The sequence below is a fragment of the Ceratotherium simum genome, chromosome 23 (assembly GCF_057802395.1).
Source record: "Ceratotherium simum simum isolate JZ-2026a chromosome 23, ASM5780239v1, whole genome shotgun sequence".
Taxonomy (NCBI): Eukaryota; Metazoa; Chordata; class Mammalia; order Perissodactyla; family Rhinocerotidae; genus Ceratotherium; species Ceratotherium simum.
Genome location: NC_141922.1, coordinates 50,334,125 through 50,340,975, shown reverse-complemented (window position 1 = coordinate 50,340,975; position 6,851 = coordinate 50,334,125).

The window sequence follows — 6,851 nt, the reverse complement described above, 5'->3', positions numbered from 1 at the left end:
ACCTAACCTTAACCCTCACCTAGCCCTAGTCCCTACTCTAACCCTAGCCCTAGACCAAACCCTAAAGCTTTACCAGCCCTAGACCTAACCCAACCTTACCCATAACCCTAGCAATGGTCCTAACCCTAACACTAACCTTAACCCCAACCTTAGCCCTAACCAACACTAACATTAACCCTAATCATAACCCTAAGCCTACTCCTTGCGATGGACCTAACCCTAACCCAGTCCTAGACCTGACACTAATCCTGGCCCTAGGCCAAACCCTAACCCTTGACTAAGCCCTAGACATAACCCCAACCTTAGCATTAACCCTAGAAATGGCCTTAACCTTAACCCTAACATTAAATCTATCCCTAACAATAGCCACCAAAATAATACTAACCTTAACTTTTGCCCTAACCTTGACACTAGCCCCAATCATCAAGCTAACGCTAGCCATAACCCTACCACTACACCTACTCCTCTGCTAACCCAAACGTGACACAACCTTACCTCTACCCCTTACCCTAACCCTAACTTTAACCCAACCACAACCCTAAGGTTATACCTGCCGGAACTCTTACCGTAACCCTAAACCGAACCCATATGCAAACAGTAACCCTAACCCTAACCAGATCCATTAAACTAACCCTAACTCTAACCCCAACACTAACACTAACCCTAACCCTAACCTGAACCATAAACTTAATCCCAACCTGAACCCTAACCCTAACTGCAATCCTAACCCTAACCCGAAAACTAATTGGAATCCAACCATAACCCTAACACTAACAATAATAAGAAAATGAAAACTACCAATAACCCTAAACCTAATGCGAACCCTAACCCTAACCCTAACCGAACAAAACCCCTGACCATAACCTTAGCCCTAACCCTAAACCTAACCCTGAAATGAACACTAATGCTAACCCTACGTGAACCCAAAACCTAACCCTAACCCTAACCTTAATCCTAAACCTAAAGAAACACTAACCCTAACCTTAACTCGAGGCCCAACCATAAACCTAATGCAAACACGAACCTGAACAGGAACCCAAGTCCTAAAACTAGCTGGAAGCCTAACCCTAACCCAAAAACACACAAGAACATTAACCCTAAAACGAAACTGCAGACTAACAATAACCGTACTCGTAACACTAACCCTAACACTAAACCCTAACATTAACCATAACCCTAAAACAAACTCGTACCCTAACACCAACTGCAAACCTGACGAGAACCCTAACTCTAACGAGAACCCTAAATCTAACCCTAAGTGGAACCCAACTCTAACCCTAACACTAAAGTACTCCTAACCCTAACCCAAACCCTAACTTAAACCCTTAACCTAACTCTACCCCTAACCCTCACCCTCACCCTAATCCTAACCCTCATCTTCACCCTAACCTTAACCTTAAGCCTAACCCAACCCTCACCCTAACCATAACCCAATCCATAATCCGAACCCTAACCCTAATCCGAACAGTAACCCTAATCTTAAACCTAACCTTAGCCCTAATCCTAACCTGAATCCAACCCTAACTGTAACCCTAAAACTAACCTGAACCCAAACCCTAACTCGAACCTAAACCTAACCCTAACACAAAGCCTAAACACAGAGTAACCCTAAACCTAGCCCTAACCCAAACACGAACCCTAACCCTAGCCCTAAAGGAAGCCTAACACTAACACGAAAACTAACAAGAATCCAAACGCCGAACCAAAACTAAACAATAACCCTAACCCTAACACTAACCCTAACACTAAACCCTAGCCCTAACCATAACCCTAAAATGTACCTGTACCCGAAGCCTAACCCTAACCCTAAGTAGAACCCTAACCCTAACACTAACCCTAAATCCAACCCTAACACAAGTGCTAACCTTAACTCTAACAAGAACCCTAAAACTAACCCTAACTTGAACCCAACCCTAAACCTAATACTAATAGTAACCCTAACCCTAACACAAACCCTAACCCGAAACCTTAACCAGATTCTAACCCTAAAACTCTCCCTAACCTTAACCCTAACATTAACCCTAACCAGAACCCTAACCTGAATGGTAACCCTCAGGCTAACCCAACCCTGACCCTAACCATAACCCAGTCCATAATCCGAACACTAGCTCTAACCCTAATCTGAACACTAATCCTAATTCTAAACATAATCCTAGCCCTAAACCTAACCCGAACCAAACCCTAACCCAGACACAAAACTTAACCTGAAACCTAAACCTAATGGTAACATGAACCATAAACAGACAGTAACTCCAACTCTAACCCTAACCAGAACCTAAACATAACCCTACCCATAACACTAACAGTAACCCTAACCCTGCCCGAAACTTAACCCTAAACCAAAACCGAAACTTAAACATAATGCTAACCCGACCCAACCATAACACTACCTAGCCCTAACACTAACCCTAACCCTAAAGTGTGACTGATCCCTAAAGCTAACTCTAACCTGAACCCAAACCCTAAGCCGAGCCCTAACCCTAACACTAACCCGCACCATAACCCATTACACTAACCCTAACTCAGACCTGAACCCTAATTCTAAACTCAACCTGAACCCCAAACCTAAACCTAACAATAACCCTAAGCCTAACCCTAACAGTAACTGGAAACCAAACCTAATCCTAACCTGGACCCAAAGCCTAAAACAACCCTAACCCTAACCTAAACCCAAACCCCAACAACAACCCTAAACTGAATGCAACATTAACCCTAACCTAAACGTAACACTATCACTAACACTAAACCTAACCTGATCCCTAAAATAAATCTTAACCCTAGCCCTAAACATAAGCCAAACCCTAACCCAAAATCTAACCTGAAGACTAACCCGACACTAACCCTAACCTTAACCCGATCCCAAACCCAAACACTAATCCTAAACCAAAACCCGAATACTAACCCCAAAACTAAAACTAACCCTAACACGAACCCTAACCTGAACCCTAACCTTAACCTAAATGTAGCCAGAACCTAACACTAACTCTACTACGAAAACTAATCATAACCCTAACCTAATCCTAACCCCAACCCATACCAGAACCCTAACGCTATCTCTAACCCTAAACATAAAGACAACCCTAACCTGAACTCTAAGCCGAACCCTAACCCTAACTCTAACCCAAACCTAACCCTAAACTTATCCCCAAGCTTCAGTCTAAACTAAACCATAACACTAACCAGAAGCCAAACCCAATCCTAAACATAACCAGAACACTAAGCCTAACCTGATGCCTGAGGCGAACCTAACACTGACCCTAATCTGAGCCCTAACCCTAACCCTAACCCTAACCTGAACCCTAACCTGAACCCTAACCCTAACACTAACCTCAACCCTAGCCCTAGCCCTAAACTTAACCCTAACCCTAAACCTAATGATAACACTAACCCTAACCCACGCAATTGGTTTGATGTCAACATATGTGAATGTCATCACACACAATATGTGTGATGTCATACATAAAAATTTGACTGTCACAAAAAAGTGATTGGTGTCACCCATATCAATGGGTGTGTTTTCACACACAAATGTGAGCCCTGTCACACATACACCAGTGGTGTGGTGTGATGTCACACAGACATTGATTGAAGTCAGACACACAATGTGTGTGAGGGCACACACCAACTTGGTGATGTCACAGACAATGGGAGTGATGTCTCTCATGAAAATGAGTGTGAATTCACACATAACAATGAGAGTTACACAAAACACACAAGTGCCATAAGTCCGAGTAAAATGTGAGAGATTTCACAGAAACCTGGGGTGATTTCATACATAACAGCAGATGTCATATCACAGTGAATAATATGACTGCCGTCAGACACAATGGGAGTGATATCACACAATTTGAGAGATGTGACTGGATATCCTAGTGTTATCACAATCAAGGTGTGTGATGTCCAAAATGGGGTGTGATGTCACCCATAACGATTGCAGTGATGTCACACACAAAATGTGAGTGATGTCACAAGCACAATGTTGGAGTGATGTCAAACACACTATCAGAGTGATGTCACACTCAAGTGGTGTGTTGCTAAACATAGTACTGGAAATGACACCATCATAATAATTGTTGGGATATCAAATGCTAATTAAGGTTGATGTCACACACAATTGATGTGATGTGACACACAAAGAGGATGTTGTCACAAACACACAAGTGGTGTGATGTCGCCCATAACCATGTGTGTCATGTCACATAAAATTATGGGAGTGGAGGAGGAAGTCAAGATGGTGGCGTAGGCAGACTCTGAACTCACCTCCTCCCGCGGACACAGCCAATCTACAACTACTCGTGGAAAAATTACCCCTGAGACAGAATCGAAAACTTGATAAGAGGAACTCTTGCAACAACGGACAATCCTAATTGAAGTGGAAGAGGCAGAAACTCCCTTCTGGAGAGGAGAAACGCCACCTTCACAAGCCACAGCGCCTCACGGCTGCCCGGAAGCAGCCCACAGGTACGCAGCCCTCCCTGGTGGCGTGGGGCCCTGAGCTGGGGAGGGCCCCTGCTGTGGGCATTTTGTGGACCCAGCACAATCGAGATGAGTGGCATAATACCTGACTTTGCCTGCTACTAAAACATTGGGGAATACCCCCAGAAAAGCTGGTTCACAAAGAAATTAAAACCGGTTCTTAAAGGGCCCACGTGCAAACTCACCATTTCAGAAAGCAACCTAAAATCACCAGAAAAAAAGGTGCACAGTGCTTTGGTGAAAAGAGACTCACCTAATAGGCCCTGTGTGCATCTCGGTGAGAGGTGAGACCTCTCCAGGGACTGGGACATTGGCGGCGGCCATTGTTGTGGCCTGGCGTGGGTGTGCTGATGCAGATGCCATTGGAGTTCTCCTTGGGGCCTGCTGGCCCAGGTCTGCCCCACCTGCTAGAGCACGGATTTAATACAGCTCAGCCAGGGCTGGCGGCCCACCTTAGAGACTGGCACCACACGACAACAAGCCCTCGGGCAACTTGTGGGCCTGCATAGATTGGTGACTGGATTCTGTGCAGCCTGGCAACTGAGCTGACTTCAGTGGGGCAGGGTGTGCACAAGGAGCGGGTGGAGAGTGTGGGGCAGTGGTGGAGTGTGTGGGGCTCCCACCATGGAGAGACTGGGTCTGCTTTGGGAGGTCGGGCCGCACACATGGGGCAGGAGTGTGTTGACTGTGTGTGTGGACCTGTGGGTGGCAGGGCGTGTCAGCTGCAGAAGGCTTGTGTTTCTCAAAGACCCACATAGGGGGTTTGCCTCACCTTCCAAAGCCTGAAACAATTGGGTGTTCCTGTGCCTGAGGCCAGCCCCACACAGATGCAATCCTCAGAGAGCTGACAAAGACCTAAAAGCTGGAGGCTTATAGCAATTGTAAGGCCTAAAGCCTAACAACCTGTCACACTGGGGCCTACTCAGTTAAAAGAAATACTGCAACAAAATGTGGTATTAGAACTTGCAGCCAACTGTGCTGGGGCTTCCCACACCTGATAAAGAGACTGAAGGGCCCACAACAACTACAAGCAGCTGAACATTACAACAGCTGGCTAGGAGCATAACTCGGTCAACCTGGGCGCCTACAGGGAGAGCAAACAGGCCACAACAGAAAGACACATGTAGCCCACATAGGGGTCACCCCTGGAACATTGAGAACTGAGGGAAACACACGGCAGGCCTCCTAAGCCATCACTTACATAAGGTCACCTACCCAAGAGCAGGAGACATCGCTGACCTATCTAATATGCAGTCACAAGCACAGGGAAAGAGGCAAAATGAGGAGGCAAAGGAATACATTCCAAGTAAGGGAACAGGACAAAACCCCAGAAAAGGAAGTAAGTGAAAAAGAATGAGCAACCTACCTGACAGAGAGTTCAAACTAAGAGTGTTAAGGATGCTCACTGATTTGGGGAGAAGAATAGATGAACTCAGTGAGAATGTCAATAAAGAAATGGAAGATATAAAAAAGAACCAATCAGAAATGAAGAATACAATACTGGAAATGAAAAATTCACTAGAGGGACTCAAAAGCAGAGTAAAGGATACAGAAGAACGGATCTGCGAGCTGGACGAAAGACTACAATAAATTACCCAAGATGAACAAGTAAAAGAGAAAAGAATTAAAAAGAGTGAGGACAGTCTAAGGGACATCTGGGACAACATCAAGCACACTAACATCCGTGTTATAGGTGTCCCGGAAGGAGAAGAGCGAGACAAAGGGGCAGAGAATCTATTTCAAGAAATAATAGATGAAAGCTTCCCTCACCTAAGGAAGGAAACAGACATCCAAGTACAGGAAGCACAGAGATCCCCAAACAAGATAAACCCAAAAATGCCCACACCAAGACACATCATAATCAAAATGTCCAGAATTAAAGATAAAGAGAGAATCCTAAAAGCCGCAAGAGAAAGTCAAGTTACCTACAAAGGAAACCCCATAAGGCTATCAGCTGACTTCTCAGCAGAAACCTTACAGGCTAGAAGAGAATGGCATGATATATTTACAGTGCTAAAAGGAGAAAACTTACGGCCAAGACTACTCTACCCAGCAAGGTTATCATTCAAAATGGAAGGAGAGATCAAAAATTTCCCAGACAAGTAAAAATTAAAGGAGTTTGCCACCAAGAAACCAGTGCTACAAGAAATGTTAAAGGGACTGATTTAAGGGGAAAAGAGAAGACCACAAATAGGAAAAATTATCTATTTCCATGATAAGAGGGAAATGGATACAAATGCACAAAAAAGAGGTTAGATATGATATCAAAAACATAAAAGGAGGGAGGATTGGAGTTAAAGAGTAGAGCTTTCAGACAGAGGTCAAACTAAAGAGACCATCAATTCTGTATTGAAGAAGAAAGGAACAGAGGAGGA